Raw genomic sequence first — 27,060 nt, forward strand, 5'->3', positions numbered from 1 at the left:
CATGTAGAGTGCATTGCAGTAGTCCAAGCGGGAGATAACTAGAGCATGCACCACTCTGGTGAGACAGTCTGCGGGCAGGTAGGGTCTCAGCCTGCGTACCAGATGGAGCTGGTAGACAGCTGTCCTGGACACAGAATTGATGTGCGCCTCCATGGACCGCTGTGAGTCCAAAATGACTCCCAGGCTGCGCCCCTGTTCCTTCAGGGGTGCAGTTAAGCCATTCAAGACCAGGGAGTCCTCCACACCCTCCTGCCCCCTGTCCCCCAAAAAGAGTACTTCTGTCTTGTCAGGATTCAACCTCAATCTGTTACCGTGGCAGTAACATGAGAAGAGAAGACTCCCTGGAAAAGACACTGATGTTGGTAAAGATTGAGGGCACAAGGAGAAGGGGATGACAGAGGACGAGATGGTTGGACAGTGTTCTCAAAGCTACCAGCATGAGTCTGACCAAATTGCGGGAGGGAGTGGAAGACAGGAGTGCCTGGCGTGCTCTGGTCCATGGGGTCATAAAGAGCCGGACACGACTAAACAACTAAAAAAACACACAAAAAAACAATGGTGGGGAAAATACAAGAACGCAGAGCTGAGATTGAGGATGCATCTAAACGGTATTTTATTTGCAAATAAGTCTTCTGAGATAATGTAAATGGTTCTTTGGCAACCAGGTTCTTTTGCATATTGGCTTTCCCCCCCAGGAAAGGGTAAATCTGAATTAAATCAGGGTTGTGGAGATACAGACAGGTATTTTGATTCCAGTGATGTTATGCCACTGCTCCAAAAGTCTTTCATGCACAAAGAGCTTCTGACTACAATCAGAAGTGTAGGGGGGGGAGAATTTCTATTCAGTTAGCATTTAAAGGTGAATCTGTCTCATTAACTCCTGGAACAATGGAGTCAAAATACAGTCCCAAATTTTCCATTGCAATTCTCCAACCAAGTATTGTGTACAAAAACACATGCACTAGGTAGAGTATGCTTAAAAGCTGTTATTATTATAGATTTCATTTATCAATAGTTTCCCATGAGGCAACCCGAAGCGATTTGCAATGTGATAACATGTTTAAAGAATGTACAAAACAAATTTTAAGAAGCAATTATAGATACAAAAACAGTTTGAAACAACAACAAAACTTACATAAAACCAATTCAAATCCAAGACGGATACATATTTGAATCAGTGAAGGTAATGTACAAAAATGCACTACATTAGGGTAAATTCCTTGCAAAGATATGCACACTGCACCCAAAATGTTTACGTTAGAAGAAATTTGCAATGAAATGTTGGTGAATTTTCACAAGGACGTAAAAGAATAAATTCACAAACTGATGTGGAAATGTGCAAAACTGCACCGAAGGTTGAAAAAAGAAACTGAGAGAAACCGGTTTTGCTCATCCCTGCCTACAAGAAAAACCCACAAATAAATTCATCTGTCTCTTTAAGTGTGAATTATTACACATTTTTGCATGTAATTTTGTCTAATACATTTTTTTTGGCCCTGCTTTAGTGCATTTCTGTATGTTATTTTCACCAAACCTGTTTGTTCTTATGCACACTTTGCTGCAACATTTTTGTATACATTGCTTCGCTGCAGAAGTGCGTTGTGGGATTAGGAGAAATGCGAATTTCAAAGGGCGACTGCGTTTCAGTACTTGTATTGTTTCAAAACCAAATGATACATGTTTGCCTTTAAATGCAAGCCAAACCAAAGTTCTTCCTCATCCCTATCTCAGACTGTCAATCATGACAACTGGGGTTGACAGAAGTTGGAGTCCAATGACACCTTGAGGGTGCTGGGATCTCCCGTCCCCCCCAGCCTTTGCAGTAACAATGAGTAGGCAAGAAATATGGCTGTATCGTTTTTTGAGAGGGCATACTTGTGGTCTGAAGCAGTGGCGTAGCGTGGGGGGTGCAGGGGGGCGGGCCGCACCGGGCGCAACATCTGGGGGTTAGGGTTAGGGGGCGCAAATCCATGGGTTAGGGGGCGCAAATCCACAGGTTAGGGGGCGCAAATTACTTGCCTTGCACCGGGTGCTGACAACCCACGCTACGCCACTGGTCTGAAATGAGGGGAGGGAGTAGGAGTCATGCCCCCCACAGTTTCTAAATTTATTGTGGTTGTTCTTTATTAATTTTACATACTGCCTGTATGCCAGAATGGCTTCCATGTGGTTTGCAACTCTAAAGCAACATTTAATATTTAAAACAACTTGTTGGAAGACACCCTGGGGAGGCCCGACCAGGTGGGCGGGGTATAAGTAATATATATATTTATTTATTATTTTAACTGCTTGTTTTCCCTCTGCCAGACTTTGGCTAGCTCAGCCAACTTTATCCCCACTGCTGAACAGAGTTTGGATCTTGTGTACTTTAGGCAGGCTTAATTTATGATGGTTTTTCCTACACTAGCTAAAGGTAAAGGTAAAGGGACCCCTGACCATTAGGTCCAGTCATGAACGACTCTTGGGTTGCGGCGCTCATCTTGATTTATTGGCCGAGGGAGCCGGCGTACAGCTTCCTGGTCATGTGGCCAGCATGACTAAGCCACTTCTGGTGAACCAGAGCAGCGCACAGAAACGCCGTTTACCTTCCCGCTGGAGTGGTACCTATTTATCTACTTGCACTTTGACGTGCTTTCGAACTGCTAGGTTGGCAGGAGCAGGGACCAAGCAACAGGAGCTCACCCCGTTGCAGAGATTCAAACTGCCGACCTTCTGATCGGCAAGCCCAAGAGGCTCTGTGGTTTAACCCACAGCGCCACCCACGTCCCCCTACTTGTGTGTTAAGATTGCTCCCTAAGACACTGTAAGTGTTCTTGCTTAATAGAAGGAAAAGAACAGGGAAACCCAGAAAGATAACAGGACAGTAAGAACAGCAGTAAAAAGCCTTTCAACCTGTTAATGCAGACATTTCAGCTATTAGAATTAAAACATCTTATTTCAGACTTTCGTAGCGGTCTGGGTGTCATGGACTGTGGGTTTTGTACCTGTCATGGAAGTAGCTGTTGAGAGAGGAAGCGAAGCTCAAGCATCGCTATTGAAGTCTGCTAGATCTCAGTGAAAGTTGCTTTCTGGAAAGGCTCCAATCCTATGCACACTTTGTTTTGGGTGAATTTTCAGTGAATGGGATTTGCTATACATGTGCTGAGGGTTGCAGCCTAAATAAGAACTCCTAGCACATTAAATAATGATCACTGTAATATGCATGGTTGTGTTAAGAATGATATGAATTCTGTACCCAGAGTGTGACTCTGTTGCTTTGTCGAGGGAAGAGTTGAGCAGCCACCGTAATGAAAAATTGCATCAAGTCCTTTTCTAGGTTTCTCCCACCTCTTTGCATTTGCAATTGGGGTAATAAACACCGACTGTTTAAATGGCTACGATAGACACACCTGGTTTTACAACAGCGGCATGTGATCTGTAGGAACCGACACTGAACAAGCATTGAAAATTGCAGCCTTCTTCACTGCGAACTGCTTGACTTTAAAGAGGGTTAAAATGCAGTGGAATGAATAACATATTCCCTGCAGCCGTCTTCAAAGGGATGCACAATACAGTTCATTTGCATTGTAAACAAGCTGCAGAATCTTGCGCTTTGTGGGTCACAAATACCTTGAAGAGATGTGGGTAACCATTGCAGATGAATATATCTCCAATGAAGTTCATCTACCTGCACCGTTTAAAAAAATAATAATGCTCCCCTGGGTTTTGAGAGAGAGTGTCTAGTGGCAAAACACAGAGGGCTTAATAAGCTCATTCAGACTGTGGCTTTCCCTCTCTGCCTCCCTCCCATTCGAATTGGCTCAAAGGGGAGTGGCTTCCCTTTGATCAGCTCGACTTCATAGGCTGAAGGATCTCGTGGGCTGGATTTTCCCTTAAACTGCCTCTGTGGAACAAGCTCAAGATCTCTGAGCTAAAGAAGCACTTAGCTAGAAGCCGTTTCCCAGTTTCTGAAGAGACCCTGGGAGCTCAGTTGCCTTTTCCTGAACACTGGCATGGTCATTTAACTTAACACTGAAGGAGAGTACTTGGCTATTCTTTTTTAAAAGGAGAAAAAAACACAGCAGAAGGACAATGGGTCGCTTTCCTCCCTCGGGGCACAAGGTTAGTAAACTTCAAACTTCTACGTGTATATGTCAACTGTCCATGTTGATTCTCTCAACTTGTTGCCAAGCTGTCATGGAGCTGGCGACAGCCCTAGGCAGTCGAAGCTTCAGCTTCCTGCCTGCTAACAAGGGGAGAAGGATGACTTTATATTGGGTATTTTTGCAGAACAGGAGGGGTTGCTTTCAATGTAAACGATGGCAGGGATCTGGCTGTTAAAGGATTAAAAATGGAAATTTCTTCTGGAAGGCTATCTGTCACCTTCAGTTTCAGCACGTACGATTTAAAATGACTTTTCTTGCCGGGTTTCGCTTTGCTTTTGATTTGGCTTCGCTCCCAACGCACTGAGCACCCCAGAAGTTTGGAAGGGGAACAACTCCTTTGCAAGGGGCTGGCCTCTTAAAAGATTATGTAATGGGCTTATTAGAAGCTATGTAGTGCCCGAATGTATAGATCCGAAACCTCTGTAGATTTCAGACGGCAAATGGGCAAAGATGGATAGCTCTTAATGAAATAAACTTTTCTGATAAACCCTCAAAGACCTTTGCCAGGCAAAGAGAGCCAGTCCTTCTCTTTCTCTCCCTCTCGTCACTAGAGTGGGCAGCCACAGTACAATGTCTGATGGTCGTTCTTATTGGTTTAACCAGCAGTCATTTTGTTGTAACCACAACTTGCTCCTGTGAAGAAGAAAATGTGCAAACTTGTGTTGATTCCTCAGGTCCAAGTGCTAGCAAGCTCAAGCCCAGAATGGATGGAGAAGTTATATGGCTATGTCCTACCTCTTGGGAATCCTGGTCCCCTGCTTGCAGGATCCTCTTAGGCAAATTGGTTGGCCACTGTGAGAACAGGATACTGGACCAGATAAGACTTTGGTCTGATCCTGCAGGCCTTTTCTTATGTCCTTAAGTGCATGGAGCAGAAGGTCCAAAGGCCTGGAAGGAGAACAATCTGGCACCATCGAGAGAGGGCCTAGTGGCCTTCTTGGTGAGAGCCAATGTTGTTGTTGTTTACAAATCTCTTCCCTTGAGGCATCCCAAAGGAATTTAAAATAATAGGTATGTATAAAGAGATCAATATCAACTTATGCAAAACAGCTGCATCTAAAAGGATTGCATGTGTAAAGACAATATATTAAAACGACAGCAGTGCATGCATAAAATCAATTCAAAGACAGATGCCAACTGGGAAGAAGATATGGATGGGCTCTTGACAGGAACGTCTTTAACAGGTGCCAAAAAGACCATAGGGATGTGCGTTGAGAGGGAGTTCCACAGGACAGGTGCTGCCAGACTGAAAGCATGATTCTGACACTGCGCAGAATGGACCTCCTGATAGGGTGGTCTCTGCAGGACACTCTAGTAGTTAGAGACCTGGGTTCAGAAGCTCACCCAGCCATGAAACACATTCAGTCACCTTGGAGACTTCAGCCTCGCCTACCTCATGGCTGATAACAGGGTACAAGAGGCGAACATGGAGAAGGACCATAGAAACTACCCCTTGCATCTTGTTGGTATAAAGACTGGCTATTGATGCAGATGAAACTGTCAAGGCTGAGGGACTATGCTAGATCTTAGATCTATATAAACAGGCAATGGCATGGGGTTGGCCATTTAGGATTACCTGGGTGATTCAGGTCTGTGGTGCTAGTGACCTGGCTTAAACGGCCTCGGGTTTCTTCCACCACAGAGATGTAGGCGTCATGAAATGGTGTCTTCCCTAAAAGTCTCCCAGGTGTTGACACTATGAGATATGCAGGTGTGTTTTCAAACCTGCTATGGACATGCTAAGGATTCTTTTCTGCAAGTTGCTGTCTGTCCATGCATCTGACTTGCCAGCAGACCTGGTTCATTAGTGCAATTCTTGGGAGCAAGGCCTGGGACTGACTCCTGTGTAAAACTGGTGTGTGTGTGTGTGTGTGTGAGAGAGAGAGAGAGAGAGAGAGAGAGACAGAGACAGAGACAGAGACAGACGAGAGACAGAGAGAGAGAGAATGTGCACACACACATGCTTATACAAAAAATATATTGGGATTAGTTTTGTAATTATTTGGAAAGTAAGCAGAGTCCTAGCTTCCTAGCCAGCACATTTACCTCAGGAAGAGTTCCGTGAATGGCCAGTTCTAGCATAAACACTTCAAGTGCATGTGATCAGGGGCAGTTGGTGCAAAAGGGTGACATCCTATTAGTGGGGATGTAGTGATTACAAGGGACGCGGGTGGTGCTGTGGGTTAAACCACAGAGCCTAGGACTTGCCGATCAGAAGGTCGGTGGTTCGAATCCCCGCAACGGGGTGAGCTCCCGTTGCTCGGTCCCTGCTCCTGCCAACCTAGCAGTTCGAAAGCACGTCAAGTGCAGGTAGATAAATAGGTACTGCTCCAGCGGGAAGGTAAACGGCGTTTCTGTGTGCTGCTGTGGTTCGCCAGAAGCGGCTTAGTCATGCTGGCCACATGACCCGGAAGCTGTATGCCGGCTCCCTCAGCCAATAAAGCGAGATGAGCGCCGCAACCCCAGAGTCGGCCACGACTGGACCTAATGGTCAGGGGTTCCTTTACCTTTACCTTTCAGTGATTACAAACATGAGCATTTGAAGCAATAAAAGAGGGGGGAACCAATGTGTTTTTAGCTTTTATTAGCTCTTTATCAGGGAAAAAATAGATGCAAACTGTTTTCTCATGGGATCCCTGCAGGAGTTCCACTCTCTGAGCATCAAACGTGGGAATTGAGCCAGAGTTAATTGACTCTGCAGAGAGTTATCTAAGATAACAGGGATTCTATTTTTATTTTTTAAAAAAGAAATTCTCAGAAAATAATCCCTTAAGCATTTTTGTCTCCTCTGGTGCCTCCCAAGTTGCACAGGGAGCAATGCGCTTATTAAATTACTTGCATGCCATTCCTTTAATAGAACTTTTGAAGAAGAAAAAGGGAGTCTAAGTGTCAGCCTCACTTTTATCTCTTGTTTATTGCTGGAGTGGAGTGAACCTGGAATTTCTCTAGATAACCAGGGAACAGCCCAAGTCTGCCAAGGTAGCCTAGGGGAGTTTTAGGTCACTAAGACTGCCTTCAGGCTTGCTTGGCAGGAAATCTCTGAAGAGGAGCTTCCCAGGTGTGAACTTGGACCCTTCTGTTTGCCACTTACCTGTTTTACCACTGAGTTCCAAACCCCCAGCCAATAAGCCGAAATGGCCTTGTTACCTACTACACATGTGATTTTTGCTCTCCAAGGTGGGAATTGTGCTGTTAATGGATTCCAGTCTGCTGCTGTTTTGTTTTAATATGTTCCTGCTCACTAGGGTCTAGGGTAGCACCAGTCCATAAAACTGAGGAGCTCTAGACCTGAGAGCAGTTGCAAAGACAGATTTCTAATGGGTCTTTCTCTTTTTTATTTATTTTTATTATATATTAATTTTTAACATATCAATTCCAACAATCATTTAACATAACTTCTTATACAATATTTTATAAGATTGTTATAACTTCCGTCAACAACCTCTGAAGATTTTCCGTTCTTTATCACTTGTTCTGCATTTCTTAATTTCTCTATTACTTTTAATTGTCCTTAACTAATAATTCTTTTCAATATTTCACAAAGTCCTCCTGACAGAACTTCTTGTAGTCCTACTAGTGCAATCTGTTTCTAATGGGTCTTTCTCCTGTCTGATGTTAGAATTTGTTCTCAAGTAAGGTGTTTTGGTCCACCACTCTTCATGTAAATACAGTGGTGCCCTGCAAGATGATGAAGATGAAAAACTCGCTAGAAGGAGTTTTTCGTTTTCTTAGCCACTTCGCAAGACGCATTTCCCTATGGGCTTGCTTCGCAAAACGAAGCTTGCCCCGCAAGCTCCGGGGATAGCGGGGAAGCGCAGCGCGTCTTCCCCGCTGTCCCCAGACCTCTTTTGAAGCAAGGGGCGGCGGGGAGAAGATCACTTCTCCCCCTTGCCAGACCCACAATCTCCGGGGACAATCTCTCTCCCCGCACCCCTTTTGAACCAAGGGGTGGCAACGGGGAGAAGCGATCTTCTCCCCTACGCCCCTTGCTTCAAAAGAGGGGACAGAGGGGAAGGCGCGCGCCTTCCCCTCTCTCCCCGACCCCTTTTGAACCAAGGGGCGGCAACGGGGAGAAGCGATTCTCCCTGCTGCCCCTTCCCTTGCTTTAAAACAGGTCCGGGGACAGAGGGGAAGGCGCGCGGCGCTTCCCCTCTGTCCCCGGACGGTCTCCATAGGAACGCATTGATTGATTTTCAATGCATTCCTATGGGAAACCATGCTTCGCAAGACGAAAAACTCGCAAGAAGAAAAAACTTGCAGAACGAATTAATTTCGTCTTGTGAGGCACCACTGTATTACATATTTCATAGAATCATAGAGTTGGAAGGGACCTTGAAGGTCTTCTACTCCAATGCAGGAATCTCAGACTAAAGCATCCATGACAGATGACCATCAGCCTCTACTTAAAAACCTCCAAGGAAGGAGAGCCCATCACCTTGTGTGGGAGTCCATTCCATTGTTGAATAGCTCTTAGCGTCAGAAAGTTTTTTCTGATGTTTGGTCATAATAATAATAATAATAATTTATTATTTGTACCCCACCCATCTGGCTGGGTTTCCCCAGCCACTCTGGGCAGCTTCCAACAAAGATTAAAAATAAATTAAAATGTCCCAATATTAAGAACTTCCGTGAACAGGGCTGCCTTCAGATGTCTTCTGAATGTCAGGTAGTTGTTTATTTCCTCGACATCTGATGGGAGGGTGTTCCACAGGGCGGGTGCCACTACCGAGAAGGCCCTCTGCCTGGTTCCCTGTAGCTTTGCTTCTCGCAGCGAGGGAACCACCAGAAGGCCCTCAGCGCTGGACCTCAGCATCCGGGCAGAATGATGGGGGTGGAGACGCCCCTTCAGATATACTGGGCCGAGGCCGTTTACGGCTTTAAAGGTCAGCACTAACACTTTGAATTGTGCTCAGAAATGTACTGGGAGCCGCCCCCAGTCACCAGTCTAGCTGCCGCATTCTGGATTAGTTGTAGTTTCCGGGTCACCTTCAAAGGTAGCCCCATGTAGAGTGCATTGCAGTAGTCCAAGCGGGAGATAACCAGAGCATGCACCGCCCTGGTGAGACAGTCCGCAGGCAGGTAGGGTCTCTCCTTTCTTGTAACTTGAAGCCATTGGTCTGTACCTCCTATCCTCTGGAGCTGGAAAACAAAACAAAACAATCTTACAGGACCAGTGGTCCTGCTAGCTAGGGATGATGGGAGTTACAGTCCAAAAACAGCGGAAGACCTCTGCAAAAACACCTCTGCAAATAGACTGCACCATTTGCAACAACAACAACAACAGTGCTTACTGGTACTTCTTTTGCACAGCTTGAGAGTTTGCGTATGAAGAGGCATGTTTCAAACTCGATGGTTGGCTTTGCAGACCCTTGAATTAAGAAAATATGTTGTGAAATAAATGCATGAAACTTGTATTTGGCCCCTTGAGAGCAGCGGCATTTATTTATTGATTCTAGGGATTTATAGTCTCCTTCAACAAGTTCCCAGGGTAGCTTACAAAAACATTAAAATAAAAAAATTGCAATATAAATCCATTCATGTTGTTACGGTGTGATGAATGCACAGGTGAAGAATCACCAAACATTGCCCAGCCATGCACTGAGCTGGTGGTTAATTAGATAGATAGATAGATAGACAGACAGACAGACAGACAGACAGACAGACAGATATAATGTTACGGTTAAAACATTGTGTTGTGCTAGCACATTTCAATTTGGAATATGTTTTGAGCCTCCACCTTAAGCTTAGAACATCTGTATTCTTTCTGTCTCATCTGTCTTACTCATTGAATATAGTTATTGAACTGGATTTCAGTGAAGCTAATCTATTTTGACTCTTTTCCCCAGGATCACTTGAAGCCATATAACATGATGAGCAGTTGTAAACTAAAGTTAACAAACCGTAGCTTATCCTAAAAACCCCCAGAATAGGTGTAGCTGCTGATGCAGAAGAACCTGTCCCTGCAAAAGGCTGTAGAGCACAGTGTCCCTTTCGCTTCTGGGGTGGGTGGGTTCAAGGGTTTGTGAATGTCCTTCACTAGTGAGTGACCCAGCAGGGTTTCCTCCTCTTACTACTGTCCTGTATGTGACAGGATTTGCCACTGGGTGTATGCTTGACAGCCAACCCTAGTTCCTGGCACCCCATGAGGAACAGTTGCAGTATTTGATAGGTGACATGATAGACGTTTATATAATTATGTATTGCATGGAGGAAATGGATAGGGGACGCAGGTGGCACTGTGGTCTAAACCACTGAGCCTCTTGGGCTTGCCAATCAGAAGGTCGGTGGTTCGAATCCCTGCGAAGGGGTGAACTCCTGTTGCTCTGTCCCAGCTCCTGCCAACCTAGCAGTTTGAAAGCACACCAGTGCAAGCAGATAAATAGGTACTGCTGTGGCGGGAAGGTAAACAGCATTTCTGTGCGCTCTGGCTTCAGTCATGGTGTTCCATTGCGCCAGAAGCGGTTTAGTCATGCTGGCCACATGACCTGGAAAGCTGTGGACAAATGCCAGCTCCCTCGGCCTGAAAGCGAGATGAGCGCCGCAACCCCATAGTCGCCTTTGACTGGACTTAACCATCCAGGGGTCCTTTACCTTTTTACCTTTTACTAGGGGTTGGATGAGTTCTTCCTTTTGTCCCATATTCCTCTGTAGTTCTGCTTGCATGTGAGTGTCTCCTTCTTAGAACTTCTTAAAATGCTCTTAAACGTTTGGTCAGTAGGGAGTCTAGAAAATTGCCCTGTTTGAGGAAAGAGACTGTTGCTCACACAAGGACCCTGGAAAGCAGGCATTCAAGTTGCAGCATTTCCGTCTGTTCGCATGCATATAACACCTTTAAAGCACATTCACAGCACAGCCCCGAAACGATTTGGCATGTTAGTTTGTTAGGGGTTGCTTGGAATTGCAGCTCTCTGAGGGGTAAACAACAGCAACCAGACTCCTTTGAGGGAATGAATGTGCTTCAAATGTGCTTTAAAGGTACAGTGGTACCTCGGGTTACATACGCTTCAGGTTACAGACTCTGCTAACCCAGAAATAGTGCTTCAGCTTAAGAATTTTGCTTCAGGATGAGAACAGAAATTGGGCGGCGGCAGCGCAGCAGCAGTGGGAGGCCCCATTAGCTAAAGTGGTGCTTCAGGTTAAGAACAGACCTCCAAAACGAATTAAGTACTTAACCTGAGGTACCACTGTATAGTGCATACAAAGCCCAAGTCCAGGCTGTTCAGATCCAACAACAGTTTATAGCACAACAAACACGAGAAAAAGAAAGATGGCTACAACCAACCAACAGGATTTGCAGAGACATACACAGAGAAAGATGTAAATAATCGAGACCAGGCAATCTGTGAGAGTCTGCAGCTAAGCTCAGAGCTTGCTGAATCCTGAGGTTTAATTTCTGGGAAAGCAGTGTCTTAATATTTGGAGGGACCAGTTCCTGCAGCAGCAGCAGAAGAAGAAGATAATGGATTCTGCTCTACTGGGCTGAAGGTGACTGACTTTGAACAGAGAACAGATGTCTGGTGTCATTCTGAGAAAGCCACTTGACAATCCTGAGATACCATCAGGAGCTTGAACCACCTTCTTTTACTATCAGTTGTCAACACTAGCTAGTGACGATATTCTTTTATATACATATTTGCTGACGAGTTGGGGTGGGTGGGCAGAAAGTGTTACCTTTTGCTGAAATGATGCCCATACCTTCACCTGGGAAGGAAGTTGGCGTCTTTCAAGCTCCCCGTTTTACCAGTGCTTGCAAAACTGGATTGTAACTCTTTGTGTACAGTATTTATGTGTATCTCTTCGAGCAAAATCTGAGTTTAATGGTTATTTGTTCCTCTTTATATGTGGGTGGAAAAGAAAGAAAATGATCTCACTTGTGTCGCCCAGTGTAGAAACAAAAATATGTGGCCAAGAATTGGGAATGAGCTACAGCTGGCCACAGGTGGATCAGAATTCAAAGCCCAAGCTGATCCATATCTCAGAGTTGAAAGTGGGGATCACCTTGCAGTAGGAGGCAGGAGCGCAATGTGTGAATGAATTTTTCTGCCTTTTTTGTAGCAAGACGTTTGCACCAGGACTTAAGGCTATGGTATTCCCTTCCTGGGGGGATCCAGTAAGCGCCCTGTACTTTAAGCAGGGTGGATAAAAATCAACGATTTAAAAAAATAAAAAATAAATCAAATGTTTAAAATAAAATGCTTTTGGAGGAAAAATCTTTCTAAAGATAGTTTTCTGTTTAAGGAAATAAGGATTTGTTTTAAGTTTTTCATGTGCGCTAAAACTCAGTCTAAGTTGTTTTTTTTAAAAAAAAAATTTTGAACCACATCAGTTAACGAACATGTATACATATGCTATAATATTATTGTTTGAGTTAAATAAATTGTCTAGATTGTTACTAAGGAAATGATTATTTTTCTCCTTCCAATAAAGTACAGCAGAAAAGTTGGCTGTCCAAATATAAACAGTCAACTTATTAAACCTCACAATAATTTCATAATTATCCGTCTATGTATTTCTAATAGTATAACCAAATCAGTAATTTTTGATAGAACTGTAAAAACTGCTCTGGAAATTTATTATTGTCTCAGGAGGTACAAATGATATAGGTTCATGAGCCGAATTGAATTTCTCACCCATCTCTAAACACTCCATTCCAAATTACATGTTTTGAATTTATATAGTGTTTGGTACCTGAGTATTCATAGGCAAGTTTATAAAATTCTCACTGAGACCTTCAGACATCTGTAAATGGGGATATTCCTGTCGTACATCATAAGCCCATGGTTAATTAGGCTCTAGAATTCAACCTGTTCCTTCTTCAAATTTTTCTTTCCTCCTTTCATTTTTTCTTGAAGACATTTTTCTATTCCCAGGAGCTTTACAGTCTAACGGGCCCAATCCTCTCCTCTTTTTAGAACTAATTTAACACAATTCAGGCATGGAGACAGTTGATTTCATTGCTGTGTGTTGTTCCCATGAGTATCACTAGCTTAAATATAAAATATAATTTATTATGATTGGGGAAGAGGGAGAGGTTATTTCACTGCATTTCTTCCTGCCAGAGTTCCACACCTGAACTTCAATCCCAAATCCAGGAGCGGCGGCTGGGAGGGGAGAGGAGTAAAGTACTTTGGAAAGCTGTTCTTCTTTGGAAGTCCAGTCATCATTACCAAAAATGAAAGATGCTATCTTGGAATAATTACAGTTATGAAATAGAGTTGAGTCATGAGTCCTCAGGCCTGCCTATAAGTGTCAGGCACAGTAGACCTTGAAGACAGGCCTGCTTTGGTGTTACATGCATACAGTAGCGTACTCAATGTGAACTTCAGGATAGAGCCCTCACAGAGTGCTTTTTGCCTGGTTAAAATGTGTCTTTTGAATACAGCTGTGGCGTTTGCCCATTCGTTTAGAAAATGTCTGTACAGGGGAGAGAGAAAGGGTTAAAAATGTAGACCAATAGGAAAGCCGGAGGCGGAGCCTACCTGTTTATAAAATGGCTTAGCCCGAGGTGTGAGTTAGTTGTTGGTGGGTAGTTGGTTGGTTTTAGTGGGTTGGTTGGTTGGGAAAGGCAGTTGGAAAAGCAGTTGGCAGGCAGTTGGAAATAGAGACAGTTAGTGCTTTTGAGTGAGGGAAGGTAGAAGAGATAGAGAGAGGAAAATAAGACTAAGAAAGTAAAGAGTAACAACGTTTGGAATGCCGTTAAAGTTTGTTTGTGTCTGAAATAAACTACACTCTTCTTTTTTAATTTGAAAACCTGACTGAGACTGAAGTGATTTTTCCAGGGAGGACCTGGTTGGTGGCAGCGGATTAGTGGTGTATGGGTCAATAGTCCGTGAAACGACTGGGGGCTCCGTACGAACGCCACATCCGCAATACTTCTTGCTTGCCTGGGCAGATAGAGAAGAAGGAGGCAGTTCAGAATTACAACAGGGGTCTGAGGGAGATCAAAGCTCAGAGGCAGATGAGGGGAAAAGCTGGGAAATAATGGGAGAGGAGGAAGAAGAAGGAGCACCAGAGGGGGAACAGCTGAAGGACAGAGTGTCTTTAGAAAGCATTCCAGACGCCTCCCCCCAAAAAACTTGGCGGGCATTGAAAGTAGGAGAGCAGAGAGCTCAGAGGCAATCTCAGCACCTGTACTGATGATGCATAATGGGAGAGAGGGAGCGGGTGGAGACTCACTTGACTCCCAAGTGGCTGCCTGTCTAAGCCTCTCTCTGTGAATATTGAATAAAAAGCGCTGGTAAGAACTTTCCTTGTCTTACCAGTTCCTGGTAATGTACTGTGGGGGGTTGGATCCTCTGACACCTGACAGCTAGGTGGGCCATTGGCCTGATCCTGCGGGCTAATCTTACGTTCTTATGTTCTGGAGGGAGGGAGGCGGTGGGGAATAAATGTGTAGAAGCCTTTGGCTTAGTCTAATGTACAAAAGCAAGGTTCGCATTCCTTGCTCCACCCACTTTTGTCCCGCCCCCCTCAAGCGATTCCCCTGAAAGGGATGGGGGCTATTCTGCTGGAGGGGGGGGGGAAGGACCGGTTGTAAGCACTGGCTGCAGGGTTTCAGCAAGGGTTGAATTTCACATGAGCGAAGCCTCTGGGGCCAGTTTAGAGGTTGCCCGCAGAGGCAAAAACAGCCGTGCCTTTGCTCGGTATTCCACCTTGCGGCGGCGATCAATCATAGTGCCCAGCAGATGTTCCATTTTCATTGCAGCTCTCATGTCGTGTCCCGTTGTGTCTGCCAGACTGCTACCCCGAGCATACATAATAATAAGTAAATCCTGTCAAACAAAATGGGCCTAAAGTCAATGTGTGTAGAAATAGGCTGTCAGAATGATGGATGGTGCCGCTAGACCCCCCTAGCTGAGTCTGTTATGAAGCTTGCCCAGCAACTTCTACCTCATTTTTTGCTGGACTCAGACCCTATCTTCACTAAAGTGGTATGATACTGCTATAAATATATAAACAGTCGTGACTTCCCTCAAATAATCCTGGGGATTGAAGTTGGTTTAGGGTGCAAAGAGTTGCCAGGAGACTCGTGGTCCCCTCACAAAGGTACAATTCCCAGAGTCTCTGGGAAGAGCGATTGACTATTAAGCCGCGGGCGGAGAAAGGACTCCTGACAGTTAAGTCCAGTCGTGAACGACTCTGGGGTTGTGGTGCTCATCTCGCTTTACAGGCTGAGGGAGATGGCGTTTGTCCGCAGACAGTTTTTCCAGGTCATGTGGCCAGCATGACGAAGCTGCTTCTGGCGAAACCAGAGCAGCGCACAGAGATGCCGTTTACCTTCCCGCCGGAGAGGTACCTATTTATCTACTTGCACTTTGACGTGCTTTCAAACTGCTAGGTTGACAGGAGCTGGGACTGAGCAACGGGAGCTCACCCAGTCATGGGGATTCGAACTGCTGACCTTCTGATTGGCAAGCCCTAGGCTCTGTGGTTTAAACCACCCGCGTACTAATGTAGGCCTTTGGCTGTATGCAATAAATGGAACTGACAGACAATAACTTTCCTTCCACATTCTCCCACCAAGTCACACATGTTCATCCAACTGGAGGCCATAAACAAGACCTGGGGTGTGTGTGGCACCTTTGCATGCACTCTCCACAGGAAGTAGCTCAGTATGGGAAGGGCTGTGTGGCAGAAGTTTGTGTGCAGTCCCAGCTTCAATCCCCAGCACCTCCAAGTAGGATTGGGAACGTTCCTAGCTAAAAACTTGGGAGAGCCGCTTAGACATCCCCCAGCCAGATGGACCAATGGCCGGACTCTGTGTTAAGGCCGTTTCCTATGTTCCTAGAGGTTCCTGTGCACCGCCGAGCTACAGTGCTTCCCCAGAGCATCGTTTGAAAACCCTGCCTAGTGAATGCCTGCATAGTTTGGCTTTGATTTTGTGAAACGATTGCATTGACACAGCAACAATGCACTCTTTGATACAGGAGGCTTAGGTGGCAAAGCTTGCCAAGTGCTGGCTTCTCTGCCTTATTTCCCCAGTAGTTTTGTGTCCCTTCTCCTGCAATGAGTGGGAAGAGAAAGACATGTACACACACTGAAATATACTCGGAGTCGAGAGTGGATTTCATGCTCTTTATTCAGCTCATAGTGGTGAGGAGGAATGGAAGTTCCCCCAGAATGTCTGCTTTATATACATTCTTTACACAATGGGCCCCACGTGATTGGCTAATTCCGGGATTCTCCTGCAGGCCAATCAGGTTGCGGATTCACTTCCACCTGGAGCTGGATTGGGTGGCTCCTGTGGACCAATCAGACTGCTGAATTCTGGATCCTATTGTTCTAGGACCAATCAGACTGCTGCATTCTGGATCCTATTGTTCTAGGACCAATCAGACTGCTGCATTTTGGATCCTATTCAACTCACTACATAACACCCACATACACAACTTTGTCGCTGGCTGAATTGCTGAGGCCGGCAAAGCAGGGAGCATGCATGCATGCATGCATGCTGGCCAATGCTGCATGCGCCACTTCTCAAGGTACGGGGAGGGTGCATATCTGCGGCGCTCGCTGCCCACACAACTTAAGTTATATAAGTAAGAAACTCATGCTTATTGTTCTGATTGCTTCTGGTTTTGACACTTTCCCAAACCCACCGATGCCTAGTCCCCTCCCCGGGCCCCAGAATGTTGTGGGTGTTTTCTCTCAATTAAAAGCAGATGAAACAACATAAGTGAAAAATTATATAATCAAATCCCAGACCCTGCTCTTCATTTGTCAGACAACTCACCCACTCTCTGCCTGCGTTTCGGAGGTGCTCTAATCACAGAGAAACCATCTGTCTAAACAGACGGAAGAGGGGAGAAGAATGTTCTGCGGACTCCCAGGCGTGCGAGAGTGTTTATGTTTGGTGGCGTATGTGTGGGAACAGAGGACCTCAACATTTTGTAGATGGGGACATCCGAGTTTAACTCCTGCAGTGTGCTCCTTGCTTCTTAGAGTGGCGACAAGTTCCAGGAGTAACAGCACTAGTTGGGTTTGGTTCCCTTTTGGTCATGGAAGCAGATTAAATCTGCTTTGTTTACAAACCATACAAGTGGACTTTAAGCGAAAAGGAATGGCAGGAGAATGTGCAAGGCTGCCAATCCGGCTTTAGCCGTCAGCTCACTCACAGCTTGGCCACATTTGCACCATACTTTTAAAGCACCGCTAACGCTTTAAACACCTGTGGCTTTCCCCCAAAGAATTGTGGGAGCCATAATTTGTTAAGGGTGCTGAGAATTATTAGGAGACCCCTATTCCCCTCCCAAGTGGGGCGCGGGTGGCGCTGTGGGTTAAACCACAGAGCCTCTTGGGCTTGCCGATCAGAAGGTCAGCGGTTCGAATCCCTACGACGGGATGAGCTCCTATTGCTCGGTCCCTGCTCCTGCCCACCTAGCAGTTCAAAAGCACCTCAAAGTGCAAGTAGATAAATAGGTACCGCTCTGGCGGGAAGGTAAACAGCGTTTCCGTGCGCTGCTCTGGTTCGCCAGAAGTGGCTTAGTCATGCTGGCCACATGACCCGGAAGCTGTACGCCGGCTCCCTCAGCCAGTAAAGCGAGATGAGTGCTGCAACCCCAGAGTCGGTCACGACTGGACCTAATGGTCAGGGGTCCCTTTACCTTTACCTTATTCCCCTCCCAGAGCTAAACTAGAGTAGTTTAACAATCCATCCCTCTTCCCTGGGAACTCTGGGTATTGTAGCTCTGGGAAGGGGAATAGAGCCCTTAACAAACTACAGCTCCCAGGATTCTTTGGGGGGAAGCCATGAGTGTTAAAATAGCATCATAGTGCTTTAAACCAGGCATAGGCAAACTCACCTCTCCAGATGTTTTTGGCCTACAACTCCCATCATCCCTAACTAACAGGACCAGTGCTCAGCGATGACAGAAAATGTAGTCTGAAAACATCTGGAGAACCGAGTTTGCCTATGCCTGGCTTTAAACGCATGGGGTGCATGTGGCCTCATTTTCTGCGCTTGCATATTCCAAAGGCAAGGTGGCGTTTCTGCACAGCACCTCCCCTTGCTCTGTGTGTGCAAAGAAGAGAGAGGCCTTAAGGAGCCTAAGAGAAGCGCTGCAGGATCAGGCCCAGCGTCCTGCTCTCACAGTGGCTTACCATATGCCTATGGCAAGCCTGCATGCCCTGCTTTCCCAAGCTATGCCTGATGTCGCCTTCAAAACTCACAGGAGATGCATTCACCATCTTGGGCCCTACAATATGCAGGGAATGCTTTGCTGCTGGCGCCGATCCACTCAGTGAAGTTTTCAAGTAGTGGAACGCCCTTTCTCGCAAGGTGGATCTGTCCCCGACATTATTGGAGGTGGCGCAAAGAGTCAGTGTGTCTGGCTGTTAATCAGGACGTTGGTAGTCCAAGCGCACCCAGGGACAGCTGTGGGCAGGATTCCTGCATGGGGGGGGGGGTTTGGACTAGTTCACCCTCGGGGTCCCTTCTGTTATGTACTGAAGTTCTCACCCTGGGCCAGCAGGGGGATACTGTAGATAGTTTTCACTCAGGTCCACATATGCAAATAAGGGATTGAAAGTGACGTTCAGTGATTGGATAGTTGCAGGAAATGGTTACTGTTGCGTTCTAGTGGAGCTCTATATAAGCAGGCTGGCTAAACCCTTCAGTTCAGTTCTGTTCTGGCCTGTGAATAAACAAGAGCTGTTTGAAGAATCGCTGTGTCGTCTGATATGTTCACCCACAACTTAACACCTTCCAATTCTGCAATTCTACGAAGTGTCAGGAAACCATTTGCTCACACGAACCAGTATTTAGGGGATATTAACCACCCATTACCAAGGAAGCTGTGGCCAAAACATGACTGTTTCCATGTCCTGATGTCCTGATCTAAAGGGCCAACCTAGGCATTTGTTTAATATGTAACAGGCAGCTGTCTATCTTGTTTTTCCCTAACTAATTACTGGCAACAGGGAACCTGAATCTCACTGTGAAGAAAAGTACAGTGGTACCTTGGGTTACAGACGCTTCAGGTTACAGACGCTTCAGGTTAGACTCCGCTAACCCAGAAATAGTACTTCAGGTTAAGAACTTTGCTTCAGGATGAGAACAGAAATTGTGTGGCGGCAGCGGGAGACCCCATTAGCTAAAGTGGTACTTCAGGTTAAGAACAGTTTCAGCTTAAGAACGGACCTCCAGAACGAATTAAGTTCTTAACCCGAGGTACCACTGTAATCCCAATAAACCTGCCCTCTTCCTGTGTTTCCGTTGCAGATAGAATTGGGCTCGTCCAGGGTTGTTGTTTTCCCAGCTGAAACCCTGCTTCTCAGGTGGGCGCCATTGCCATTGTAAGAGAAGAGGGAGGTGTTCATGGTGATTTCTGGCACCTCATCGCTTCCCACCTGTAATTAGTTAAAGGAGAAGCAGAGATTAAGCATGGTGTCTAGTTGGTCTGCTTTTTTGGCCTGTAGTAGCAAATTGCAGTTACTTCCCAAAAGACTTCACATGGAACAGAAATACTATAGCTCCCTAGTGCCCATGGAAAGTTGTAATATAAACTCAGTAAGTATTTAATCAGTCTGGTATACCTCCATGTAAAAACTGTATTTGCCTTATCTTTCCCCTTAACCATTTTTTTAAAAATCCATTTAAAACATGTATATATTCTCCAAATTTGTTAGGGTGTGTGTATCCGTTTAGTATGATCTAATCATCATAATCTGTTTAGACTCCGCTATTTGACATCTGACAACCGTACAATATCCTTTTGTTAACTATAAAAGTGCTGATAGAATGGGTGGCATTATGTCACCTGGGTCAGATAAGAGATATTGTACGTCCCCTGTCCCCCCCCCCCCCCCGCATATCATAATTAAGGGAAATACAGAATTTGAGTGCTTAATTGCATCTATTAAAGCTGAAAAGCCAAATGAGAAAAATGTATCCCCTTTTGTTAAAATTAGGTATGGCATGGTGGCCAATTATAGACATAAGTGAGAGAGAGAGAGAGAGAGAGATTGGGATAATTATTTCTTTTCGGAAAACCGTTTCTGATTTTGGGGGGAAAAAATCACAAGTGCTAACTCAAACGTAAGGCACAGTTTTTCTGGGATTTGATGGGAGATTAAAACATACGTGTATGTTTTTTGTGTATATATGTATGTACACTGTTACCTCTGGTTGCGAACGGGATCTGTTCGCAACATAAAAAGTGTGCAACCTGAAGTGCCATATCTGCGCAGGTGCGAGGCGTGATTTGGTGCTTGTGTGCATGCGCAAGCGGCGAAACCCGGAAGTAACCTTTTCCGGTACTTCTGGGTTGCCGCGGGACACAACCTGAAAAAAGTAACATGAAGCAAACGTAACATGAGGTATGACTGTATATGTATATATATTTGTGTTTGTGCAAGATCTGTTCTCAATATAGCAAGAATTTAAAGAATTTAAAGTGTGTATCATTTTATTTACCCAGAAATAGTACTTTTGGTTTATCTAACACTGATGCCACAAATTGTATCTTGAATTATTCTACACCAAGGTGCCTTTTCGTTGGGAAAACACCATCACTGATAGATTGGTTTGAATGCCTTTAGACTGCTCCATCGAAGGTGGATTTGCATATCTCTCTCTCTCTCTCTCTCTCTCTCTCTCTCTCTCTCTCTCTCATGCAATCATTCTTGGCACTGACATTACTAACAAGCAAGTGAGAATGTAAGAGCAACTTGGATGCCTTTGAAAGGTGATCCAGAGGGCATGGAATTGGTAGCCAACCCCTTGGGATGCTGCTGGAGGGGTGGGAAAATACATGCGCCTCTATCCTTCCCACCTCCCACAAACTCAGGCGTAGGAGGCCCCCGGTGTTCCCTGCCTCTCCCTCTCTCATGCACACGCATAGTCACACACACCAAACAGCTGGTCAGGGAAGGATATGTGTCATAAATGGCACTGGGCAAGCCTGAGACGCCTCACCCAAGCCCCATGTGAAGAAATGTGAGACCTAGAGTATTTTTTACTATTACTACTATTATTAATATTCCATCCTTAGCCTTAAGATCTCAAGGTGGGTTAAAACAAAGCGCAACATTAATCAAAGTTTTAAACCACTAACTCTCTCCTGCAGCAGGTCTAGCCCTTTCCCCCAGAAACTTATCTACCATTTCTGCCCTTTTCATTTGAAAAATCCTGCCTAAGCTTCCCAGAAACATCAGGTTTCCCCAGCCAAGCAGTTCAGAAACCTCTTCGCTAAGCATTCCATTGGGCCCAGCACTTTTGAAAGCAAAAGTTGCTCAACCTTGCTTTCTTTCATGAGGTGAGCATTAGGAGGAATGTTTGTTTTATCTTATGGAAACAGCTCTCAGCCATTGGACTTTCCCCAGCTTAACACATTTGGTTTTTATATCTAAAGGATCAAGCAAACTGCACAATAACCTTCACCTCTGGTATTCTTAGCTTGAATCTGTAGAGCTGAGTAAATCGCTTCGGTTTTGTGGGTGCTCGGCGCTTGAGTTCCTGCTGTCAGTCTATTGATCTCAAAATTTGACTGTGCTTTCGACCTTTCTAAACACTTTCCCACTGCTTAATGTACAAAGAGCACTGCAAGGCCGGCTGAGAGATCCACTTACAGCCCAGGTATCGTAGGAGCGATGATAGGCTGAACAAGCAGCTGTGTCCAATTTGGCTTTGCAAATGTGCTCTATATCGATGATAAATGAACACTTCCCACAACTGTGTATATAAGGAAGTGAACAGAATTCAAGGACATTTTAGATGCTATATGTGGAATGCCTCGTAAAAGCCACTGGCTCGTAAGAAGAGTTTGATTTGATATCCCGCTTTATCACTACCCAAAGGAGTCTCAAAGCGGCTAACATTCTCCTTTCCCTTCCTCCCCCACAACAAACACTCTGTGAGGTGAGTGGGGCTGGGAGACTTCAGAGAAGTGTGAGTAGCCCAAGGTCACCCAGCAGCTGCATGTGGAGGAGTGGGGAAGCGAACCTGGTTCACCAGATTACGAGTCCACCACTCTTAACCACTACATCACACTGGCTCTCGTAACCAGCAGAGTGTTGGACTGGAAATCCCTGCTCCGCCACGAAGCTCACTGGGCGATCTCGAGCCAGTCTCTTGTCTCTCTCAACCTCACCCACCTCAAAAGGGTTGCCGTGAGGAGAAAATGGGAAGAGAAGACCTCGTGCTATTTATTACGACTTTTACCTTCACCCTGCCTTCATATGAAATGCAGAATGGCACCTGCCTGTCATTGGCCCTCCTTCCAACTATTGCTGGCATCCTTGTCTTCTATCTGACCAGCCCCAATGCACTGGTGGATGAACAGGAGTGCAGAGGGAGCACCACTATTCTGGTAGGGTGCCATTGCAGCAGTCCCCCCCCAGACACACGCCATGCCCACATCCTGCGCCGGCGTCACGCCCCCACAGGCGGTGTGTCACGCCCCCAGAATGCACACCATGCCCTTGTGAGCGGCATACCATGCTCCTGTGGGCAGTTTGCCACGCCCCTGGGATGCTCGCCACACCATCCAGGGGGGCCACCAGCTGCGCCCCCGCTTGCTCTCTACCCCCGGTAGCGGAGCATGCAGCTTTGCCACTGCCCCAATGGCCATCGTCAGCCACTGTTAATGAACATGTGTGAGACTGGCAGGGTCAGAAAAAAGACTGATGCTTCCATCTGTAATAGGACCTCTGAGAACCACACCCAGCCAGAGGAGACTCGGTTGCCTGAGTCTGCATAAGACAGCCGACAAAGGTCCGTATAGTTAAAGCTATGGTTTTCCCAGTAGTGATGTATGGAAGTGAGAGCTGGACCATCAAGAAGGCTGATCGCTGAAGAATTGATGCTTTTGAATTATGGTGCTGGAGGAGACTCTTGAGAGTCCCATGGACTGCAAGAAGATCAAACCTATCCATTCTGAAGGAAATCAACCCTGAGTGCTCACTGGAAGGACAAATTCTGAAGCTGAGGCACCAATACTTTGGCCACCTCATGAGAAGAGAAGACTCCCTGGAAAAGACCCTGATGTTGGGAAAGATGGAGGGTACAAGGAGAAGGGGACGACAGAGGACGAGATGGTTGGATAGTGTTCTCGAAGCTACCGACATAAGTTTGACCAAACTCTGGGAGGCAGTGGAAGACAGGCGTGCCCGGCGTGCTCTGGTCCATGGGGTCACGAAGAGTCGGACACGACTAAACAACAACATATTCTTTAAAACAGGCATCCACCTTTCTTTCTACATACTGTGCCGTGCAACCTTCAATTTGTCCTTATTTGCCCTACAGATCAGGGATAACTTCTGACAATTAGAATAGTGCGCTTCCAGAATTATATAAGTTAACACTCGTTATTCTAATCATTTCCATGGCAACACGCAACTGATGTCAAGTCATCTCACTAGGAATTGGGAAATAAAAGCCGTGGTAGCATTTGAGAGATTGATTCCTATTCAGTGCTTCTGCCAGCAACATGGCATTCACTAATAAGCTGCCAGAGGTTTAGAGATGTATGCAGAAGACATTTATTTGTATCCCCCCAAGGAGCTCATACATGGTCCTCCCCAGTCTTACCCTAACAACAACCCTGTGGAGTAGGCTAGGCCGAGAGGCTGGGAGTGGCTGAAGGTCCCCCTGTGAGTATCATGGCTGAGATTTGAACCTCTGGCCTCACAGGTCCTAGTCCAACACTGTAACCACTACACCACACTCTCTCTCCAGTGTCAGATGTTATAAAAGTCTCAGATGTTATGAAATGTATTACTGTTGCAGATAAAAGTTCAGTTCCAAACAAAACAATTTGCCCCAGTTTATTCTTATCCAGTGTCTTGTGTTTGTTTATTGCATTAAAATTATACACTGCTTGATTGTAAAAAAAAAGGAAAACAACCCTCAAAGCAATTTACAAAAAGATAAAATCAAGACAAATCTACAGCCGTACTTAAAAACATACAAATGTTAAACGACTAAAACAGATTAAAGTTACATCAGCTGTCAAGGATGTTTTAGCTGGGCATTGGACTAGGCGACACTTAGGGTCCCTTCCAACGCTACAATTCTATGATTCTATGAACTTTCTGAACATCTGGGTAGACTTGTCTAAACAAGGATGCTTTTAGCAGGCACTGAAAAGAGTACAGCGAAGGTACCTGCTTGATTTCACCAGGCAGGGAGTTCCAGAGTCTAGGTGCTGCCAAACTAAACGATCGATTTCTTAAAATGCATTGTCTTTCCAACAAATGTAATCAAGATGTGTGCACAAAATGACTAAATATACATCCCTCTCAAATATATAAAATGAACATAATTTTTAATGGATGTAAAAGATTGCAAATGTGGTCTTTACCTCTACTACCTGCCTGTGGGACTTTGCAGGGACAGATTGATCCCTATGGTGTTGCGTGATGTCTGTGAGATAGGCTTGGGTTCCAGCAGATATCTCTGCCCTCAGAACTTCCTGTTTCAGGGTTTTTTTTAGTGGGCTCTGATGGCAAGATGCAAATACCTCTGCTCAGTCCAACCCCTCTGCTCCCTCAGCCTGGTATAAAATGGTGGGGGAATTTGATTGCTCTGCCCTTCTGTTTTCATAAATTCCTCAGAGAACACAGCACCACTTTAAACTTTTTAAAAAATATATCTATTGCCAGCATTAAAGTAAATACTAGTAGGATGCTGGAATATTGTACAAAAAAAAATAAATCTTCAGGAAACAAATTTCACTTAGCTACCTGTTAAGAGAAAAATTGGTACAATCGATGTATTTTATAAGTTAAAAGTACATTATGGCAGGTACATTATAAGTTCAGAACTGCGACACTGAATATGCCAACAGTTTTGCATTCCCCTTAGTTGGGCACATACACACAGAGAGATCTTAATTATTTAAATATCCAGACAGTGAAGTATCATGAATCTAGTTTCAGATCCTGTTTTGGAATGGAGGCAAGCTGCAGTTTCTTGTTTCGGCTGTAACAGAAAACTATGGCACAACAACCCCACAAGTGTTCCATTTCGGGGAGCATGTGGGCACAATATTCACCCTCATTCAGTCTAATAAACCATGGTTTCTTAGACTGAGCTTAACTGCTTCCAATCTACAATTAACTTGTTCTGTTGCCGATGCAATCTGAAGTGTACTTAGGTCATAAGGTGTTTCAGAAGATGCTCATCTTCTACTGAAACAGCAGCCCTGCCTCTTCCTTGTTATCTCCCAGCAATCCAAAGTATGTGATGTGAAGTTGCCAAACTGAGTGTCTCTCTTCCTTCTTCACTTCATGGCCATTTGCTGGGGCAAAGAAATTCTGAGCAAGCTGGTGTTACATTGCATGTGTTGTATTACAGTAAGTTACCGAGGATACAGAGAGAGGAGCAAACTACAAGCGATTACTGTTATGTGATCCCTTGGGCTTGTGGCTCATGAGAATCCAAACCATGCTCTTGACTCCCACTTTTCAATGGCACCAAGATACAAAAGTCACATCCATGTGTGCAGTTTTTTCACATCTATCATTGAACCCACAGATATAAGCTGCTCTTCTGACTGATGGCCGCAGCTGCCCCATACATTTCATTCCTAACTGGCCCTGTATTTGAGCTTGGCTGCAGGTCGAGGCATGCAGTCCTGGGAAACCATCTCTTTCACCAGCTGTAATTTCAGAACTCATAACATCTTATCAGGCAGATAAACCTGACATCAGAAAGATGGAGAGCATTTCCCCTGTGGGTTAAACCACAGAGCCTAGGACTTGCCGATCAGAAGGTCGCGGTTTGAATCCCCGCGACGGGGTGAGCTCCCGTTGTTCGGTCCCAGCTCCTGCCAACCTAGCCATTCAAAAGCATGTCAAGGTGCAAGTAGATAAATAGGTACCACTCCGGTGGGAAGGTAAACGGCGTTTCCGTGCATTGCTCTGGTTCGTCAGAAGCGGCTTAGTCATGCTGGCCACATGACCCAGAAGCTGTATGCCGGCTCCCTCGGCCAATAAAACAAGATGAGCGCTGCAACCCCAGAGTCGGTCACGACTGGACCTAATGGTCAGGGGTCCTTTTAAAGATTTTTTCTTAAGATTTTCCCATAATACAGTAAAATTACAACCACAGAAGATACAAATCAAAAAAGGAGAAACAGAAGGAAGGAAGAATAGGAAGAAAGAAAGGAAAGAGAGAGGGGAAAAGAAAAGATTTGTTTTAAAACTTGTGTAAAAAAATATAACTCTTTTTTTTCTCCTCCCCTGTTTTACACAGGGTGTTCTTTTTCACAACCGCCCACATGCGTTTATAGGAATGACAGATAGTACTGATTGATATTTCTCAAATGTTAATTAATGAATTAATGTTGGTTTTGTTCATTTTCAGACTTGATGACATTTTGAGATTTAGATTTTTTTGTCCTAAGGGTAACTTCCATTTTGTTCAGATGAGATTTGTACAAAAACAAGTTTTGTTGATCTTTACAATGCGTCACGATGGCTGAACCTTTGGGATTGAGTAGCAAAAACTAGTTCATTGTCATATACTCTCAGAAGCAAACGTTTAGGCAACGATGTTTTATAATTGTTTTCTGTCTACTCACAAAATTACTATGTAGAATATTTTGGAAGTAAGAAAGAAAAAAATGTGAAATGTGAGTTGTTTATTTCCCCCCCCCCCAACAATTATAGGTTTAAGCTTAAAGGCCCTAAAGGTGTAAAGAGTATAAAACACGTGTAAGATGAACTAATTTGTTCAAAGTTCTACCCCCCCCCCAATAATAATAATTTGTGTTCAGTTCACTCAGCAAATCAACATCTTTATAATGGCCATAGGCCAGTATTAGGTAAAAGCACCTATTTAGAGCATGCTAAATAGGTGATAGGGCAACTATAAGTGCAGAGTATTTGTGGACCGGGACATTCATAGGGAAACCAAAATGCTCATTTACAAAGCTCTTGTACTACCAACTTTACTGTACACTTGTGAAACATG

The 27,060-nt window shown here is 45.1% G+C and overlaps 1 protein-coding gene and 2 long non-coding RNA genes across 4 annotated transcripts in view; 1 reads left to right on the forward strand and 2 right to left on the reverse strand.

Moving 5' to 3' along the window:
- PLD1 (phospholipase D1) overlaps positions 1 to 27,060 on the forward strand; it is a 135,764-nt gene that overhangs the window by 14,704 nt on the left and 94,000 nt on the right. Inside the window, exon 1 of one of the 2 annotated variants that reach the window (XM_081190053.1) lies at positions 3,818 to 4,101. The exons of the other annotated variant lie outside the window; for it this stretch is intronic. The gene's annotated coding sequence lies outside the window, so the exon portion shown is untranslated. Of the gene's footprint in view, positions 1 to 3,817; positions 4,102 to 27,060 lie in introns of those variants that run through there. 2 annotated transcript variants of the gene reach the window in all.
- LOC308585215 lies at positions 479 to 14,517 on the reverse strand. The gene is made up of 4 exons (XR_014007160.1): positions 14,423 to 14,517; positions 10,745 to 10,881; positions 9,437 to 9,513; positions 479 to 806 (listed from the first exon to the last, which is right to left on the reverse strand). It is a non-coding gene; the product is annotated as an uncharacterized lncRNA (long non-coding RNA).
- LOC308585175 lies at positions 11,489 to 14,407 on the reverse strand. The gene is made up of 2 exons (XR_014007114.1): positions 13,625 to 14,407; positions 11,489 to 12,264 (listed from the first exon to the last, which is right to left on the reverse strand). It is a non-coding gene; the product is annotated as an uncharacterized lncRNA (long non-coding RNA).

Source organism: Podarcis bocagei, assembly GCF_964188305.1.
Source record: "Podarcis bocagei genome assembly, chromosome: 4".
Taxonomy (NCBI): Eukaryota; Metazoa; Chordata; class Lepidosauria; order Squamata; family Lacertidae; genus Podarcis; species Podarcis bocagei.